Source organism: Apodemus sylvaticus, chromosome 15, assembly GCF_947179515.1.
Source record: "Apodemus sylvaticus chromosome 15, mApoSyl1.1, whole genome shotgun sequence".
NCBI lineage: Eukaryota > Metazoa > Chordata > Mammalia > Rodentia > Muridae > Apodemus > Apodemus sylvaticus.
Genome location: NC_067486.1, coordinates 28,677,790 through 28,699,893, shown reverse-complemented (window position 1 = coordinate 28,699,893; position 22,104 = coordinate 28,677,790).

Here is a 22,104-nt window from a genome sequence, read left to right as displayed (position 1 = left end):
AGTTCTTTACACATCACTTTTCACCTCAATCAAAACAATCATGTATGTGCTCCAAACAGTCTTTGCATATATTTTCTGTTATCTCCTTTTCGCACAGCAAAGAAAAGCTTTCCTGCAAACATGAATATAATCTCCCTCAAGACTTGGTGAACATTTATCTGTCTGAAAGTGTTTTATAATATGGGAGTATAGTTTCTCTTCTCTTCTCCTCTCTTCTCTTCTTTTCTCTTCTCTTCCCCCCTCTCTCTGTTTGTGTGTGTGTGTGTGTGTGTGTGTGTGTGTGTGTGTTGACAGAATGAAGGAAGGAAGAGGGTGGGTAAAGGAAGGAAAAGAAGAGTGAGCAAGAAAAGGAAAGGGAGAAAGAGACCAACATTGAGACAGACGGAAAGGCAGAGTCAGAGAGACAGTATGTTTCTTAATCACCTGGAACATGTTTTCCCAGATCTTTTGATTTAGCCTCCATTTCTTACTGGACATTTCTCAGTTACAACAATCAAGGACTTTCCCGTTCTATTCTGTGTTGTCCTCAATCTCTGTCTGCTCCGCACATAGGAACTTCTAACTGCAAGCCCTTTGATGTAAGCCTGCTTCCCTGTAAGTTCAGCAGCAGCTGGTAGAGGACGCAGACTTGAAAAGTTGCTCTGATATGTACAATAAGGGATACATTTCATGTTTGGTGCGTAACTGCATCCAATGTAAAGTTCTAAAGTACAGCATAAAAATAGCATATGACAAGACTGTCCATCTGGAAGCAGTGTTCTGTGCATTACAACATGAGAAGCTACTAAATCCTGAAGACGACTAAAATTGGAGAGACCAGTGAAGTGTTTTGCCAACAGGAAAGAAGATGATTGCTTTTCTCAAATCATGCCATGTTGCCAAGTACAGAAATCCAGCTGTGGTGTGAGATTTATATTCGTTTCCTTTAACTATAAATGCCTCATGCATCCTTTTTCTTTAATTACTTGGATTAACTGGTAGGTGTAGGTGATGCACCGAGGTCTGGGTGTAATCAAAATGAGCTACTGTGATAGAGTGAAAAGAAAATATTTTTGTAGTCAATAGGGGGGAAGTATGTTTATGTGACAAAATAAAATCTTGTCACTGCAACAATCTAATTAGCATTAGAATTTCCTTAGTTACTGAGGACTGAGACTCTTACGAATTTAGATGAAGTGGTTTTTATAGAAGAAATCTACACCAAATTTTATGCCTTTAATTACTTTTCCATGTCTCTCCACCATACACTGTCTATAATGACGGCAGCTTTGCCCTCTGGAAGCAAGCCTGTATTCCTCTCTTCTTGTATCTCTGAAAATCCTTCAATTTCCTTACTTTTGACATCAGAATTCTTGGACAGATTTTCAAATCCTCTATTAACCTCTTCTGCAGTCCCTAACATAAGTTATTTCTTAGTTACCCATCCAATTTTCTCATGAAGTGCTTTCAAGATTTTTTTTTTCTCAAACTGTTCAATATTCTCGAAGTACTTCTAACCCATCTACCATATTTGGAAACATTTCTTGTCTCTTAGTAGAAACTTCTGGTGACTTTTAAAACCTAGTTCCTAGATAAGTTAATAGTAATGATTTCATCTACAAGCCTTCTTAAGTTTTTCAAAGTGCATTCATGTATTATGTTTAATCTCCCTCAAGACTGCACATATACACCTGTTTTATTCATCACTAAGACAGTGATAAAATAAAGTTACATTGAAACTTTATTTTTTAAAAAAGCTATATAACATATCCCTACTATTGTACATATTATCTTAGAACCTAGAATAACATTGTATACAACATAAAGTATTAATGGTCATAGAGATCTGTTGTGGATGGGTCTGGTGCTGTTTGTATTTTGATGCTAAATTCTGCCCTCCTGGGAGGAGCTGCAGATAAGGAGTGAGACAGGTACTCAGGTGACTTCTTGTGAACCAATCCCCAATGAATAAAGGAGCAAATCCCTGGGCAAGTAGGATGGACTTCCAGATAGGAATGAGGAAGAAAGGAAGGAAGGGAGAGTTAGGAGCTTTTGGAATGGGGATAGCATAAGGGCAAGATGTAGCTGCTAGAGTTTCCTGGTATCATGGTGGATCTGCCAGGACTTGGCACTGGAAGAATCATATTTAATAAGGCTTACAAGAATAGGTTTTAATTGTTGTGCTCAGCGATTGAGTTACCATTGTTTCTGAGCTCAGTTTGTGTGGTGTTTTCTTGTAGCGATTTGACTGGATCCAGAGAGAAAGGTACGGTGGCAAAGCATGATATGTATCACAAAGGCCATGGGGAATTTGAAGCATGGGGCTAGCACAGTAGCGGCTGGTGCCAGTGGGAAGCTAGCGAGCTGAGTGGAAAGATTTTGGAGTTCTAAGTCTGAATCTCCTTGAGACAAAAACAGGTCAGCCATTGTCTGCCAGTGCATGGCCAGCCAGCCCCACAGGGCAAAGAGTGGCCAGCAGTAGTGCAAGAAGCCTGGCAGTGTTTTTATTTCCCGCAATAGAGATTTTTGCCACAAGACAGGATTTCATGAAGAGGCACTAAAAAGCCTATGGTAATGTTTTCCTTTTACATTATATATTTGTTTAAAGTAATAAACTAGTTACTCAGTGTTGGATGTTTCCCAGAAGTGCCAGATGTGTAAGGCTTGGTTACCAGATGTGGCAATGCCTGCAGGAAGTCGAACCATTAAAAGCTTAGGCCAAATAAGAGGTCTTCTAGTCTTAAAGTAATGTCCTTGAAGGGGGACCTTGAATCAGAGTTGTCTTATTTATGATTTTTTTTCTTGGCTGCAGTGAAGTGAGAAGCTTCCCCTACCACATGCTCCTTGCTAGGATGTACTCATTCTCCACAGTTGCAAAGGTAATAATAGCCCACCCTACCCTTGACTGAAACTTCTAGAACGAAGAGTTAAAATAAACCCTTACTTTTTATAAGCTGATTATCTTAGGTTTGTGGCAAAGGCGTAGGAGTTCATTATAAACTTATTACAGCAATGATTGTGGTATCTTCATCCTCTTAAAACCACTTGCAAATGTAATTTAACTTCCTCTAAGAAGTCTCACCGGGGGTGGGGGGGAAACCTACTCTAACAGCATCTTTGGGGGCTCTTTGTCTTATAATGGCATATCAGGGATTTTCCTTTAAAAAATCATATTATTATTACTATTATTATATTAATATATTTTTCTTCTCTCTGTCTCTGTCTCTGTCTCTGTCTCTCTCTCTCTCTCTCTCTCTCTCTCTCTCTCTCTCTCTCTCTCTCTGTCTCTCTCTTCAAAACAGGGTTTTTCTGTGTAGCCCTGGCTGTCCTGGAAATTACTCTGTAGACTAGGCTGACCTCGAACTCAGAAATCCACCTGCCTCTGCCTCCCAAGTGCTGGAATTAAAGGCGTGCGACACCAATGCCTGGCTTCTTCTCTTTTTTAACCATACAATCCTGTTTGTCTACATTATGGCTTCTAGTTTGGTGCTTTAATTGGATTCCTGCATATGAAAATGAGTGGGTCTTAGTTTCTTGTGCCTTCTATTGGGCTCTTTTCTTTCTGGTTGTTTGTTTTGTCTATTGTGTTAGCTTTGGTTTTACCTTGTTCTGTTCTGTTCTGTTCTATTAGTTTATTTTATCATTCTTCAGAAGCCTATTTGTTTTCTACTGAAAGAAAAAAAGGGGGGAATAGATCCAAATGGGAGGGGAGCTGGAGAGAAAATAGGAGAGTAGAGAGAGAGGAAACATTAATGAGCATATATTATGTGAAAAATACCAGTCTACAAATAAAGGAAAACAATATTAAGAAACTTAGCTGCTAAATCTAAAAATATTTTCAATGTTATCTCTGCTACCAAGTTATTCTTACGACTTCTGTAACTCACATAAATGCATAGTTAAAGGATAGTTGGCTAGTCAGTCATTATTATAGTTTGTCAACCTCAGGTGTAGGATTTTTATAGTTATCAGTTATTAGTTATTATAGTTGGTACATCACACTGAACTACCTCAACGACTTATGGCTGATGATAATGCAGCAGGCTCCACCAATCTCCACTCCACCTTGATTATGGTTAACCCTAGCCCTTCTGGAATACAGTCTCCCCAACTCCCCATAACCATAAGATTCTCTTTGCAAATGCAATCCCTTTCACTGTTGTATAATAATAATAATAATAATAAAAAATTTCTAGGCACTTCACCTTGTGTCCCAGTTCAATACTTCTGTCAACCAAGTTAATAAATACATAAGTCCAGAACATGTGACATTTTCAGGAAAAGAACGAAGCTCTAATGTAAATATGTGCCTCAAACCCTGTGGAGTTACGGCTGCTGAAAGTGAATATTTTCTCTCTCTTTAATGAGTGCTCTGCAGGAGAGGGGAAAAACTGTCTTAGAAAACATTTTTTTTTAAAATTGAAGTCGTTTTAGTAATTCTCTCTTTGAAGAAACAATGACAAGCATGACATCCAATGTGAAGGGGATAATTTAGCTAGTTAAGCATTTGGGGAACAGTCATCTGGGTCACAGCAATGTCTTCCCTTCTTGAGAAGGATTTTAAATCTTGCATCAAGGAAAGACATATAGCTCAAACATAAATACATAATCTGGTCATGGACGGTCTCTGAAGAACAGGACAGATAGAGTACAGTTCTCAGAAGAGTCTCTCTCTCTCTCTCTCTCTCTCTCTCTCTCTCTCTCTCTCTCTCTCTCCTGCCTATTTCCTCCCTGTCTTTCAACCTCCCCTTCCCCTTTTCTCTCTTCCTCTTTTCTCATCTCTTTCTTTTCTCTCTCCTCCTCATTTCCCCTCCCTTCCTTCCTCTGTTGCTCTGACTTCCCCCGTCTCCCCCTCCACATTCTCCCCTCCAAACATAGGAAGCAGCAGTAATGAGCCATTTCTGAATACCTCCATACTGTATTCAGATGTTGAAATGCTCTTGAAACTGCACCACTGAAATGAAACATGATATTCTTCCTTTCATTGTACAGTCATATCAGTATATATGCATGCTCTCTCTTTTGAAATGGTATATATTTTTTAAATGATCCAAAGCAATAAATCACTCCTAAAGAGTTTCGAGTCTCCTTCACTTAATGTATGAATTATGCAACAGAAATAGTCCTATGAATAAAAAACCCCTTGAAGCTTTTAAAAACAGAACTCTAGGATGCACTGTTTCAAATGGGTCATACCCGATCCTGTCAACAGCTGTGTGGCTTTGAATGGTAGGATTGAGTGCCTTTCACGTAGCCACTGCCTTCTCAGATTCCCCAAGCTCACAAAACTCAAGAATCACAACACTAGTTGGCCCAACATGTTGAAGCAATTTTACCTTGCAGATGCACTGACAGGAAGAAAGTTCTGTTAAGTTTCTGCAAGCACTATTCCAAATGAGAATTGCAAGCAAAGCAATGAGTAGCGATTTTTCCCTCTGGTTCTTTATGCTCTAGGCAAAGGACTCGAATCCTGAGGGTTGTGGTGCTGAGAAAACGGAAGAATCCCGAGAAATAGGTAGTGACTTAAGAGATTGTTGCTGGAGCCTTTGGGAAAACAGACCAGAAAGAAAATACCAAGGGGCAAGTGGGGATAATAAAGAATAAGAAAGACCGTCAAAAAAACAAAACAATATTTTTTACAAGATAATAAATGATGCAAAATAACTTGTTCTCCTGAGATGTCAGAACTTTTAACACAGTGTCATCCAACCTTTAGAGACTGGGACTGCTAATAATTGACTTGAGGGATGTTTAAGTTTCTGTTACCAGTTTGCTGATACTGCTATTTTCCGCTGCAAAATGGCTTTTGGATAAGTAAGAGCCTTCCATTTAAAATCTGTCTGCCCTGCTGACGCTTTCTGATCACATTGCTTACTCAGACCAGGTGTTTCATGAATCCAGATTTAAGTGCCAATAATGAAGCACCTTGGAGTGTCGGCGTCTCAGCGCAGATGTATGTAGTTCTGAAGTACGGAGTCTCTGGTGTGCAGAAATTTGGAAATCTAAAGCAAAGAGCAAATAGTTTCCTTGTGTAATGTTAATGCCTGTTCTCTTCTTCTTTAGGAAATACGCAGGCTCCGTGTGTCAGAAATGGATGTTATTTTCCTGCATTATGGCACCATAGGAAAGATCTGTGAGTCTGGGACGCTTTCACCCTCATTATGCTGTATATGTGGAAGTACGAGGAAATATGAACTCCTTCAGTGCTGCAGACTAAAAGATTTCATTTCATCTGGAGGGGAAATGTGCCAAAGAGGCTGAAAATAATTCAAGTAATTGGCAAAGAGCTGTACTCTAAGGAGCCTTTTGGTGTAATTTGATTTTGTGCCTTTTAGGGGAGCAAGTGAGATGCGGTGCTTTCTGGCCCTGAGAGACAAGAGATTTTAAAACATTACAGAATCCTTCAGGTAGACAAGGATGAACTATGATGTCAAAAGACAAGCTAGAATTATATCCTTAAGATATAATAATCACAATAAAGATAGTCCTCAGCTGAGTTGCAGCAAGTTCTTCGCTGTACATAGTTTGAACTTGGAAGCAGCCTTAACTAAGAGTTAGTTGCTTCCAACCTACAAAAATCACAAGATTACTGTTAAGGCCCATAAGTTCCGATAATACAGAAAGAAAATCACCAGGTCAGTCAGAACCATCTATATACTGATGGGCATTCGTGGCATTAAAAAACAACGACCCTACTGATGACAAGTAATAAATTTGTGAGGTAGACAAGTTGATGCTAGCACACTCCCAACTAGGTACATATCAGCATTCCATCTTATCATGGTGTTTTTGCAAGTCTTTGATCTTCTTCAAATAGAAGCTTAGATCTATTCATTTTCAATTTTTCTCCCTCCCACTCTACAAAGGAAAGGACTGCTGTATGTAATATTTCATGATAGACGATGTCATTCCCTTCCAAATTGTTAGAGTGGTGAGATTTTAAGCATATTTTATACAAAAAACCATTAAACATTAATCATTTTTCTGGGATGTTAGTGGAAGACAAAAAGAGCATTAATATCATTTATGTGGAAACAAGTCTATTTGATTTGCCAAAAGTTTCATAAGCTGAGACAAAGCTTTGCTAATGGACACTGTATGAACACATAAACATGTTAAACTCAATGACAAATTAATATAGGGCCAATTCAGAGTACTCTAAAATTTTAATAATAACGTATGGAACACACTCAAATTCTAATATTGTAGTTAAAATGCAATGGATTAAACACCCACAATTATAATAATGCAACCAGTAAGAGGCTACACAGCATAATGATGTATACTGTCATAATGAAAATTTTAGCCATAAAGAACAGATGAGTTGTGCCCTTTGCAGAAAAATGGAGACAACTGGAGATAATCATATTAAGCTAATTAAGCCAGTCTCAAAAGGACAAGTCTTATAGGTTTCTTACATTTGTAATTCTTAGATTTTATATAGATACCTCAAATCATAAGTATAGACAGTACATGGAAATAGAAGTGAGACCATCTAGGAGGATAAAGAATAAAGGAGACCAGCGGGAGATGCAAGAGAGAAAAGGGGAATGGGAGGAGATGTGCTTAACGTATAATATCATGAATATTTTTAAGTAAAATTAAAACAAATAATTTAACATGCCAATTACAGCCTAGATAATGTAAAGCATACTGAGAATAAAGTTTTCAATTTTTGGTTTCAAAATTAAGTCATTAACTTAAAATAATATTGTAACTGTAACATGCTTTGTGTAACGCTCACAAGTAACTACAAAGAAAATGTCCATAATAGATACCCAAAAAGGTTCAAAGAAAGGAATCAAAGGATTCTCTACAAAAAGCCATCGCTCTACACAGAAGACACCAAGGCAGGAGAAAAATGGACAAAGGAACTAGAAAACAGAAATGGGAAATTGGAGAACTGTAATACTTACTATAGTAGGTGGGTGGTGATCATTAGTAACCAATTAAATGTTTAGGTAATTAACTTTCATTCCTCTCAAACTCTGGCTCTCTCCCCACAAAGAAAGAAAGAAAGAAAGAAAGAAAGAAAGAAAGAAAGAAAGAAAGAAAGAAAGAAAGAAAGAAAGAAAGAAAGAAAGAAAGAAAGAAAGAAAGAAAGAAAGAAAGAAAGAAAGAAAAATTGGAGAGGAGGGAACAGATGTAAAAATCATTCTATGATTACAAAACCAGGTGAAAACCAGAACATCCCAGATCAACTACCTTGGAAAACATACATGTGAATTTTAAAGCAAAATAAAGTTGAATTCAATGCCACATTAAGAGGATTACTAGTTATAATCAAGTGGGATTTACCTCTGATATGCAAGGACATTTTACGTTCACAAATCAGTAAATGAGAAACATCACATCAGATGAATGTAGGATAAAAATCACCCCAATCTGTTTAAAAAAAAAAGTCATTTGACAAAAACTTAGCATTTCTTCATGATAAACAAATTGCACACAACGAATGTACTTTAGTCTAAAAGGGGCCTGTGTAGTAACATTACCCTCAGTTGCAAAAATCAAGACATTTTCTCTAAAGTCAGGGAGAAGACACCACTGTACACTCGCACCATTTTTATTGCAGAGTAATACAGGATCCAGACAGAGTGAGTTAGAAAGATATGCACATGCAGATAGGAAACACGAACAACTTGATTGGCAGATATATGAGCTCATATATAATTTTAAAATGGAGGAACTGAATTTTATAAAAGAAGCAAATTGAGTAAGGTTACTGCAAACAAAACCCACAGTTTTGTCCATATTCCCTGGTAATTGTCTCTCTGAAAAATAATGAAAATAGTCACAATAGTGTAAAAACAACTCAATTATTAGGGATAATTTTAATTAAAGATGTGAAGGATCTAATACCAATACATTAACTTTAAAAATAATAAGTAAATATAAGAATATTGAATGCCCAAAAATTAAGACTTAGCATGTAATGTCTATTAATCAAAGCCTTCATTGTTGTAATGGCATTTTAAGAATTTAAGATAACTAATTATCTAATAATGTGCTCCATTCTGGCATTTGCATACATGCATATAATGTATTTTGAAACAATCACCCTCATTGCCTTTTTTTGTCATTTTTTTCATTTTTATTATATAATTCAAGTTATTATTCTCAACTGCTACTTTTGTATTTGGCTTCTCGTTTATCTCAAGCTGTGTTTAAGATCACTCTTATGTTATCAACTGAAGAGATCAGAAGTATAAACCTTCCTTTTAGGAGTGCCCACCTTGTTCCCTGTAAGTTTCATATCTTGTATTTTCATTTTCATTAAACTCAAAAAATATTTTTCTTTCTTGATTTCTGTGATGGTTTGTATATACCTGGCCCAGAAGTGACACTACTAGAAGGTGTGACCTTGTTGGAGCAGGTGTGTCACTGTGGGCTTGGGCTTAAGACCCTCACCCTAGTTGTCTTGAAGTCAGTCTTCCCCTAGCACCTTTCAAATGAAGATGTAGAACTCTCAGGTCTGCCTGCACCATGCCTGTCTAGATGCTGCCCTGCTCCCACTTGATGATGATGGACAGAACCTCTGAATCTATAAGCCAGCCCAACTAAACGTTCTACTTTATAAGACTTACCTTGGTCATGGTGTCTGTTCAGAGCAGTAAAAGCCTAACTAAGACAACTTCTGAGACTCATTTACCACTCAATAGAGTATAAATTGATCTCCAGAAATTTCTGCATTTTTTGTATTTTCTCTTCCTGATGGTGTTTATTGGTACTAGAATGATTATAAGAAGTTATCTTAATTATCCTGTAGCTATTGAGGCTTATCTGCATCATGATGTATGGTATACTTTATAGTTCCCACAAAGTATAGTGTTATAGAAGAATGTTCTACAGATGGCTGGTGTACCCATCTATGACATCATTATTGTCCCCCCCCCCACACTGTTTTTTGTCCAGGAGACATTAATATTCGTGAGAGTAAGGAATTGAAGTCAAGCCCCAATTACTACATTGGGGTTAATCATGAGACTTTATATCTTGTTGAATTTCTTTTATGAAATTGGGCGAGCCTGCATTTGGTGCATATGAGTTAGAGTTATAAAGACCTCTTGATGAATTGTTCCTTTAATTAGTATAAAATGACCAGGAAAGTAGGTAAGCATTCTCAATACAAATACAGATGGTAATGTTGTGAAATGATGGGTGAATTAAATCACTTGATTGTCCTAATTATTCTCCAATGTCTATGTATATGATATTTATTATGAGCACATATTCAACAGAAATAATTCAAAAGAGTTAAGAATGATTGTTGTAGTGACCAAGGTACAGTAAGAAGGGCCAAGACAATGAAGTAAGTCTACAGTTCAAGTTTTTAAATTATTTTCCATGCAACACTTTAAAACTATATTTATTAAAAGCTACAATGATTTTATTGAATTAATTTAAAAATAAGAAAACCATGAAACAGTATACACTTTTTTTGTGGCATTCATGCAAGCTTAGTTCCAGAATACACAAAGATAAGAAACTCTTGATCTTAAAGTTGCTTCATCCTGATAGCATTCTCCATCTACCATGTGTTTGTTATCTCATGTCCAGTTGCCTCCATGTTAACTATAGTACCTAATACAACAAACTGTTCACCCACTTAAGAAAGAGTGGTAATAAGAAAAGTGTACATGCTCAATAGAAACGTAGCTTTTTTTCTAAAATATTTTAAGTTGTGATTTGTTGAGTTCTCAGGAAAAAAAGAAATTAAAAAAATGAATACAAAGGGTTGACATGTAGCTTAAGTTTCTTAGTGAAAACTTTACTAAATCTACCATCAGATATTGAAGTTTTAGATCTTTCTCCCCTTCAGTAGTAAATAAGAAAATTCAAAATTGGTACATTCCCATCATTTCAGAAAAGAAATTTGACCTAATTTAACAATCATTCAGTCCTGTAAAGGAGATTATTAATGTAGCTTAGTGGGTACTGAGTTCAATTTCCAGGCCTGTGACCCCAGCACTTTCAAGGTGGTGTTGGGACAAAGAGATGGTCAAAGCTTTTCTTGGCTCCATATAAGGCTGGAGGCCAACCAGCCTAGACTGCATGAGACCTTGTTAGAAGAAGAAATAAATTAAATATTTACATACATACATATAGACATACATACATATATACACTCAGGCAGACAAACAAATAAATCAACTGAGGATAATGTTCAGCCTTAGACTATTAAATAATCTTTCTTCTCTATGTATGGCATAGGATTTCAGGCTGTAATGAACTGAACTCCAAAGAAAATGAAGTTGCGCCTTGACTTTATTCCTCTTTGCACCGGACGGACTTCCCATCCACCTTATCCTCATTTCTTTTCCTTTTGAGGTTTTGGGAGTTTCGTTTGAAGGTTTTGCTGGGCTACCCAATCTACCTACATCAGACTCAAATTCTGCACCTTTGTTTCCAGGTTATACTGTTTTTCTCTGCCAGCAAAAATCAATGCTTGGAATGTTGTGATAACAAAAGGAAGACAGAAAATATGCAAAGGCAGCAGAGCCGGTCAACCGGGATGGAGGAACCAAGATAATAGGTGGAAATGAAGAGAGGAGAAACTGCAACCCCTTTACTGTGGAAATGCGACCAGTGACTCCCATAGTAATAGAAGACAGCGGGTAAAAGGCACCTCTGATTTATATGAGGACGGTTGCTCATAGAAACCTGGCAGAACTCCAGCCACATGCCTTCTATGCCTTTATACCTTATATTTAACGAAAGTAGGGGGAAATCCTGTTGCCAAGATATATTCTAAAATCATTCTTATTTCATGTCCTCAATAACTCAATAAAAGTACTAGATTGGCAAAAGCATATAAAGATTTTAAGAAAGAAGTTTCTCCCACGTTTAAAAAAATGGGGGTGGGGGGCGTTTAGCAAGCCCAGGATGGGAAGTACACTTCAGCCTTTAGTTATGGCTACTCTAACTTTTCCAGGCTTATTTCCTCTTCAGACAAATTCCATTCCCCCAGAAGGTACCCTATCAAGAGCTTCTCAGCCACGCTATTAATGTGAAAATGAAAACTCTGCTCCTGGGATGCAGCATGCTGCCTCACTGAGGCACAGAGGTCCTTGATTACCTGGAATTCCTAAAGCTTTTGCAGTTGTTAATGTACCTCTTGGAAAGTAATGAGCTTTCAACCCACTCCAAACAGAGTTGCCTTCCTTAGACAAGTTGGAGCAGCAGGAATGTTTTACATTCCTAACTCCAATATTCTCTGGCCTTCTTCCCAGCACCCTTACTAGCCTTCTCCCTGCCATTTGATTTCTTCTAGAAACCAAAATAATCATAATTATTCTATCAGATAACTGCTATATTTCTAAAGATACAGACAAGGGATATACTTATTTTAATAATTCTAAAGGGAAATAATATGTTGGTTGTCTTAAAAAATAAGGAATAGAATAATTCAACATTTTAAATTACCAAGTTCATTATTAAAAGAAGCTTGTGGGTTTTCCACATATATTTTGAGAAAGAAAACTTTCTTAAGGCTGCTCAACTTGATTTTAGAAAAAGCCCACTTTTTATTGAATTCCAGTTCTTAGGTTTCTATGTCTTTTTACCCTAGATTTATCATTTCGTTAATATGGGAAGAGTACCCAAGTAGACCGAAATGCAATCTTTCTGTCTGTTAGCTCTGCTAAGTTGTAGCATTTTCTTTCAACCTCAATTCTAATTTTTATTTTCTCAGGGTTTCCAGTGATTATAAAGTAGAAGATGACATGAATCCTGAAATTATATACCCTTACACACATGCAATTTCTTTTATCTTCACTGTGTTACTAAAATAGAAAGAAAACAGTTATGGTATGGTTTTAGAATGTATATATCTGCTTATTATTTGGAAAAAGAGCAAAAGGTTGTCTTTCTTTTCTTCCACTAGAATCTGTGTTTATTCCAGTGTCCTTCTTTTCCCTGTACTGATTTCAGGTGTGATCGCAAAAGCTTAAATATTATTTCACTTTAGGAGGAGAAATACATTAAGCCCCTGTAAAAATGTGCTATAGAATATATTTTTATGTAGAAAAATAGATATGGATTTATGAGCAAACCATAATCAAATCTATCTTGACAGCCTTAAAAGTCCTTGGGAAGATGGCAGATCAGTGCTGGCATCCAATCATAAAAACACCCTCCTCCCTTTTCAAATTGGATTCCACTATAATCTCGTATCATTAAATTCCAATATGTAACAGTCAAAGCAGATACATGATTTAGAATGTAAAAGGTTGGATTTTAAATCCCAGGCTTGCACAGGTAACTCTTTCATTGTTCCTCTAAAAGATAATGTTGTGGTTTGAATCCGAAACGTCTAGCACAGACTTGGGGGACTGTTTTGAGAGGTTTTGTAAATGTTAGGAGGTGAGACAGGTGATGTTACTAGGAATAGGCTTGTAAAGATGATTAGCTGAGCTCTTGTTCTGGCTGCCCTCTGAATCCTGGTCCTCTATGATAGTGGTTCTCAGCTTCCTAATGCTGCAACCTTTTTTTTTTTCTATATTCTTGTTTACATTCCAAATGATTTTCCCCTTCCCAGTTCCCACTCCCCATAGGTCCCATAAGCCCTCTTCCCTCTGCCCATTCCCCATTCAACCCCCTCCCATGTCCATTCCATGTCTTGGTAATCCCCTACATTGCTGTGTCAAGCCTTTCCAGGATCAGGGCCCTCTCCTTCCTTCTTCTTGGGAATCATTTGATATGTGAATTGTGTCTTGGTTATTCAGAGCTTCTGGGCTAACATCCACTTATCAGTGATTGCATTCCATGTGTATTCTTTTGTGATTGGGTTACCTTACTTAGGATGGTATTTTCCAGTTCTAACCATTTGCCTAAGAATTTCATGAATTCATTGTTTTTAATTGCTGAGTAGTATTCCATTGTGTAAATATACCACATTTTCTGTATCCATTTCTCCACTGAGAGACATCTGGGTTCTTTCCAGCTTCTGGCTATTATAAATAAGGCTGCATAGTAAAGCATGTGTCCTTACTGCATGCCGGAGAATCCTCTGGGTACATGCCCAGGAGTGGTATAGTGGGGTCCTCCAGAAGTGTCATGCCCAGTTTTCTGAGGAACTGCCAAACTGATTTCCAGAGTTGTTGTACCAGCTTGCAACCCTTTAACATAGTTCCTCATGTTATGGTGAGCCCCCAACCATAATTATTATTTCCTTTCTTACTTTGTAATTTTTTACTGCTATAAATAGTAATGTAAATAGACATTTTCTGATCAACTTAGAAGATGCTTGAGAACAGATCATTTGAAGCCTCCCCCAAAAAGGAGGTCACAATTCACAGATTGAGAAACACTACTCTAAGATCATCTCCCTCCCTTCTTCTACCTTTCATTGATGAGCTGAGTTCCTCTAAAGCCATGTCCCAAAGTAAGTCACTCTTCCCTTCCATGTTGCTGTCAAGAATTTTGGTCACAGTGATACAAAGGTAGAAAATAGGTGGTGTTAATTTGGATCACTAACATCCATTCCTGAACATTAAGAAAATTTCAATCTTATTCATTATAGTTAGATACATTCATTTATAACCTATTTTGCAAAACTTTTGGGAATATCAAATAGTTAATTTTGTATTTCCTGCCTCCCAGCATGGCTCATTCGGAAAGAATAGGTGCAGCATTATATCATGGAGAAAACACTAGACATAAATGCCGCAAGCCTAAGATTATCTCTTCCTTCTGTGACCTATGTGGAGTATGCCTTGCCCCATTTTCCATTCTGTGTTTAGTGTGTCTGATTCCCTCCTACCCCCTGAGAAAGTCCGTGATGGAATCTTGGACTCTAGTTCTATGATTAAAGGCTTACATAGGCCAGGCGGTGATGGTGCACGCCTGTAATTCCAGCACTCTGGGAGGCAGAGGCAGGCAGATTTCTGAGTTCGAGGCCATCCTGGTCTACAGAGTGAGTTCCAGGATAGCCAGGGCTATACAGAGAAACCCTGTCTTGAAAAAACCAAAAACCAAAAAAAAAAAAAAAAAAAAAGAAAAAGAAAAAGAAAAAAAAAAGCTTACATATTTTCCAATGTATTTCCTTGTTTGTTTTCCATGCGATTTGGAGATATAGGAGGTTCTGGACCTGCACTTAACTTTATATATTCTTTGTATCTATCTACTCAATATCTAAAAGTCTGTCAGGGTGCCAACATCTGTTAAGTAAGAAGAATTATTTTCAAATGAGTGGAATGAGTCTGAATGAAATCCCAATATTTTTTTTCTGTAAATAGAACCACACACACATCTAAAACCAAAGTCATTTTACCATATTCTTTATGATATAAACAGCCATTAGAGAAGAAGCACTGTCAGTTTGGATGTCAGCTCTCTACATTTTCTCCAACCTCAATTCTGTTGACAATTACATCAAAGCCCTATGAGTAACATTCGTTTTATTTTTTCCCATATTGCTCATCTGTACATAGAACTAAATTTTCCATTTCTTATATTTATATTTTGCCACTGCTTACAACTCTAGGATGAATTTTAGTTATCCCTACCTAAATATCTGTTATTATCACAGATAGTGCTCTGTGACTGCACTATCTAAATTTAATCACTTATTCCACCAACCGGCGATTCCACCAATACAGAAGATTGATTTGTAGTCATGAAAATGGTGACAGGACAGGGTTCTGTGCTAGTCCTATAATTTTAGAGCGATACTCTGCTTTTTCTCCCTTCCTGTCTGTGTTATAAATTGATGACTATGCTGACTAATAACCACTGAAAAAGTCATGAGTTGGTCATAAAAGGGTATAAATGGTTTACTATTATAATTCCACACATGAGCAATGGACATTCACAGACAACTTCTAGATGACTTTAAACATTTAGATGACTTTAAACAAATCAAGTGAGCGAAAGAAATGTATTTAAAGTACATAATTACCTCTCAATTTTAATTTCGTCAGCATGACGTTTGGGCCTTTGTTTTTAAAATAAAATCTTTGTCTTACAAATGTTATTTTCAAAGATATTATGTATTATTTGTTAAATATTATTGTCAATCCTGAAATGGGTTGGCGAGCCCTTTAAATCGCAGAAAGATTCATAAACAAATATTCACTAAAAGAATACCAGAGTTCAAAGTACACCCAATTAGAATTCAGAAAAGAGATGAGTTTTTAAATGCAATTTTAAACTTGGAAAGAGAATCTATCAGGAGGTAATTGATTCCACGAAAGAGAAGTAGAGATTGAAAATGCTCTGTCACTAGAGGATCCTTCGGAATATCAAAATGCATAGAAAAAGCAATAAGTAGGTTACATATTCGAGAAATAAACCATTGTGGTGTATTCATTAGCAAGCATCAGGAATCCTGAGAACAGTATGTGATTATTCAAACGTTTTTTTTTTTCCTTAAGCAATATTCCAAGGAGAATAGTGGTGTGGCAAATAAATGTATAATCAATTAGAAGTGCCTTCAACTACATGAGTGCACATTATCGCATGTCTTGTTATACCAGTGACATTCCAGCCCTGTGCAAGCAAAGTAGCTGATTTTACAAGATACATGGTGATACGCTCCACAATGGGAAAGGACACGGAGCACTGATGGGCTTGGGGGAACACGGGACTGAACCTTGCCTGGGAAATTATCCACTTCCACAGAATAAACCTTGTAATGTTAGTAAGAAGAGGGACACTGGTGAAGTGAAGGAATATTTATCTCTGTTCTTTTATCCTTAACTATTTAGATAAGATCAAATCCAATACTAGGAAAGAGTATGAAAATCAGAAGGACTAGTCAGTCACTCAAAAAATCATAGTGCTCAGCTAAAATCATAATGACTGCAGACTTAGGCATAGGCGATGAGAAACAGTGGGTTGCACTGAAAGATTTGACTTATCACAAGTTATTTTGCAAGAATGATTTTAAATACCTCCTTTTTGTTAACTAAACTTGAAATATATTGCCTGCTTCTCTTTGCTACTCTGAGGCTCTGCCCTGACTCTAATCAACCCCAGTGTAAGCTCTCTACTTATAATGTTTAGAAATGTTATAAATATTAAAAAATATAGAAGGGCCTCTTCTCTTAACCTACATTTCCTTTGCATACCTAGCTGCTTGCTAGCCAAACCAATCCTCTTGCCTCATCTCCTTCGGCCTCCAAAGTCACTGTTCCCAATTCAAAAGACTTCATTAAATACGATTTGGAATGCTGTACCAGTGTCTTCTTTAAGGCAAAATATACCAAAGAAGGAGATATAAATAGATGTATAAAATCGTATTGGAGAAGCTCAGAAGTGCTACACTCAAGAAAAGCGAGGCGATTGACAAGCAATTTAAGCTGGAGTGTGAAAGGATGCAGAAATAACAAGATTTGCATGAAAAATATTGAGATCATGAGAACATCAAATTTCAACGGAAAACTCATGTGCCTCATGATTTAATCATGAGGGCTGACATTACTGTTATAACTTTCAATATCCTTGGCTTTTGAAAATAGTTCTATAATGAGGGTAGAGTATATCCATCTATACAGAAAACTAGGGTTATTTTATCTCGTCAGCCCATGACTACAAGGAACAGGACTACAAGCATCTGAGATCCTAATGTGTACGTTAGGAATCTTGATCATTAGCTACAGCTAAGCCCTTATTTGGGGGCACAGACTTAAAAAAGAAAAACTAAGCCAGATTACAGAGCAGTCCATTGGAGAGACAGCTCGGAGTTAAGAGAGCCATCTTGCAGACAGCCTGAGTTCAGTTCCCAGTTATCCAAGTTGTTCTGCTGCAAACTGCCCACAACTTCAGTTGTGGGGGATCCAGTTCTCTCTTCTAGCCTCTACATGGTCAAGACCTGTGCTCAAGTGCTCAAACCCACACACAGACACATATAAATAATTAAGAATAAAAACACATCATAAAGGAAAAACCTATCTATTCCTTAATAAATTATGATTAAACATTATAAAAATCAGACGTAAGTTCAGAATGATGCTACTTATGAAAGAAAAAATAGCAAGTGCTCAGATGACACAATTGAGGCCCCATTTTGAAGAGGTAAATTCCTTCCTTTCGAAGCAGGCAACTGACAAAGAGTAGGTCTTACTTTCCTTTTTATTTTTATGGCATAATAGGTGGTCTGAAAAAATCTAGTTGAACTTGTTATCTCCAAGGAGAAAAGCAGTGCTGACTTCTGTTTATACTTTCATATCATATTGTATTGCTGTGAGCCTAGATGGCACCTCCAGTGGGACGCCATGTTTAGCCCATGAATGAGAAGACTGTCACAATCAAAAGTGCTTCAGGCACAAACAGATTTGAAACAATCTTCCTACCGACTGGAAGAAAGAAAGAAAGAAAGAAAAAAAAAGGCCAGTTCTGAGGATCATTAAAGGTTCTATTGATGTGGTTTCAGGGGCACCCATTTAGATTTTCAAATGTGTTTTACATTTGGAACAGTTTTACTGGCATTAAAGCTCAGCTGCTCTCCCTGAGAACTCTCTCCTCCCTGTCATCATTTGCAGAAGCTTTCAGAGAGAGCTCACTGTTCCAACTAGGAAGGAGGAGGGAGAGGTGGCAGGCGCAAAGGCACTGATTGAACTAGCTCTCCTGACTCAGAGAAGCTGGGATCACCTGCTCTGCATCCTTCCACAGAGTCTGAAGCAGGGAGATGAAAGAGAGTACCTGCAGGGTCCCAGAAAGAAAAAGAGGAGAAACTTTTCCACATTTAAATGTGCTAGCAGGCTCTGAATTGGAATATTTTTTTTTAAAAAAAAGAAATAAGATTTTCTATCAATATAAATCATAAAGCAACTAGGCATCCAGCATACCATGTTTCTTCTCAGGGCATGCGAGTGTGTGTGTGTGTGTGTGTGTGTGTGTGTGTGTGTGTGTGTGTGTGTGTGTGTGTGGTATACAGAATGAACTCATTTGTTTTGGCCATATTTTGTTGACTGTTTCATTACAAGGTCATCTTGTTATACAACATCTCATTGTAGGGATGTTTCTCAGGATAGCATCTAATCACTGACATTTTGTCACCATCGTCAACGTTATTTCATCACACACTTAATCTACCATTGACCTTTCGTAATAATGGCAGGCCTTGAAGATGATAGTTCAGTGCCGACAGTATACTAAGCTCCTTAATTGTGTGTCTAAAAACGCAGTCAAATTTTCCAGTTTATGATGTGAAATATTATTCCTGGGGAAAAGACAAGGAAAGAAAATCACCCTTCATATCTTCTAGCTCTGAATCTCCTAAAACAGTGTATGGAGTTGCATCAAGTTAAACTACCGGTAAGATGTTGTACATCTTTAAATGTTTTCCAAGGAAGACAGATGTGTGCCATCAGTATTTCAGTGAGTGTTCAGTGAGATTTTTGAGAAAGAATATTAGTTAGACTTGCACAAATTTTAAAGTTTGTGTTTTCTGGCCTCACCACCACCACCATCATCATCATCGTTAATCATCATAATCTGAAGAAAGTTCAGAGTTCTTTGCTTTATTCTCACCAACTATTCAGTTTCTTTACAGCAGAAATTTGGGATAAAGAACTGTCATTCATTAATTAAACAATCAAGTCCTATAGCATTGCCAAATCTCTTAAATGGGCAAATGACAGTTTGCTACATTTTCAGTCTTGAAAATCCCTACTAACTTTTCAATCTTGAAATGACCACATACTTTATAATAATTCAATCAAAGTTGCCAAAACAACCTTGAAACATCAGTCTGGTCCAAGCACCCTATGTCCATCCACCCTTGTTTCCTGATGCTCATGACAGTCACGCTTCCCTCTGGATCATTGCACTGTTTCTTCTGCTTTCCTGAGATTGTCAATGGACACTCCATCTTATGAGGTCCTTCTACAATGTCTTCATTTATCCTTCTCCCCAACCCAAATGAACCATAATTCATATCAAAATGCATTCAGTTGCCATGTTAAATCAGAGCCAGAGTCAGCTAATATAGAGTCCAAGGAAGGTATGGCTGTAGACTGTAGCAGAAACCAAATACACACACACACACACACACACACACACATCTTTTCCACAGTTTATAACCTAGCTGTTTCACCTTGACTTCAGACTGCTTTATCCCTTTGACATTGTCCTGCTTGAAAATGTAAATATCTGTGGCTTCCTCCTTACGTTTCTATTCTGCCCCCTTTCCATTTACCTGCCTTTTCTTTTGTATTTGACTGACTAACCACAAATGAGCCACACATTTCTCCTGCCTCACAGCCTTAGCTCCAAATGTTCCCCTCCACCGATCTTCAGACACATTGACATTGCTTCCCTCTATAAACACTTTTGTGGAGAATACCCTACTTCCACCAAAGATATTTATACAATTACTTCTTACTCCTGCACCAGGCAGGAGTCATCATTATGTCCTCTACTTTTCATATATTTACCCTCTTAAAATGTCAAACATTCTACCTATTCAAATGTAATAAATCATAAACTACTCTGAAAAATGTTATTACTAAGAAGTTTATTACTTTAAAGCTTAAGCGTGCTTGCCTCTCCCACATGACCATCGATTTTGCCCTATCTAATTTCTTAAAATATTATTTTCTTTCTTTTTTAACCAACTAATGACGCTTGAAAGTCCAGTCATTATAATGTTCTACTTCCCTACTTCATACACACCTGTAAAATAAATCCTCATTGCTAAAAAAAAAATAGATTTTCTTAATCAAATGAAAAATGTTAGCTTGCTACTGTGACTTTACCTTATGCTGGCCAAACATTTACAGGATGAACATATGAAAGGAGAATGTCTCAGAACCTGCTTGGATCTGCTCAAAAATGCTACTTCCTTTCTTTTCTTTTCTTTTTCTTGCCATATTCTGTCGTTCTACTATATACATTTAAACAGCACGTCATATCAGAGTATATTAGCCCATGCTCTGCTGTGTAACAATTTCCTCAGAGATTAAACATCCCATTATGGAGGGAACCACCTCAAGATTCAGGGTATTCTAAATGGAGGTGAAACATTCCATTCTGCAGGGAAATTCAGCAAGCTCAGGAAACACACACACACACACACACACACACACACACACACAGTAGGAAAGTCCTTGAAAGCAAGGACATTTACTAGGCTTCTCCTCCCTAAGCATATATATGCAATAGGGACACTATCACACTATCACTATGCAAACAGACACTGTCACACAAGCTGCTGCCTAGAACAAGCTCAAACCAGATCAACTACCTGGGAGTGGCAGATACCAGCAGAACTTTCTGGATAAAACACTCTCCAACCTGCTGAACTGCCTGCAAGCTATGCTGTAAGCTTTTGGGATGATCCCTGATGCTGAGGTAGACTTTTGGTGATTCAGCTGTCTTTGAGTCATCTCTGTTCCTGTAAATAATCTCCCCCATACTCCTGTAAGTCACCCAAATAAAACTCACGGATTCCCAAACTTCATCTTTGGAATCCTTTAGTCTGTCATTGGTTCTCAGTCTGGGTTGAGTCGGTGTTTGTTCATATCTCCCCAAGAATAGTGCCATATGACACATTCTTTTCCCCAGTTTCTGTGATTTATGATTCTAGGGAATTTTTTTTAAATGACATTTCTGTTCTTTGTTGAGAATGGCAACAGGAGAAGAGGATTAGCAGTGGCACTGACAGAAGAGAGTCAAAGGAGGAAACTACAACAGTAATAGTTCCTTAAATGAGAAGAAACAGGCTTCAGGGAAACACTGTGTTAAAATATAAACATTAATAAGCAGAAGAGTTTCATGAGCTGCTTTGATAAAAGATGCATGCTGGTCAACTAAATGAATAGACTAATATTCAGTTGCCAAAGGCACTCTGTACAGCTATTACAATCAATCACAAAAGTCTGATCACTGTTCTGTTTATTTCCAAAATAGAATTATATGATGATTAATAGAATGCCAAAAGAACTTTCTCTGCCCATCTCTAGAGCATATTCAGCAGACAAGAGCCAGACATAGGGTAAGGTTTGCATGACAGAAGAAAAGAGGACCCAAGAACTGGCTCTTCTGGCTGCCCTGCACCTTTGCTTATCTTCCAACTTGATAGAAGGTCACCCCCTTGTGCCTTAATGTCACTCAGTATATGCTTCAGATGCATAACTTCTCTCACTCATGCACTTCTCTGTCAGTCTTAGGTCATGAGAG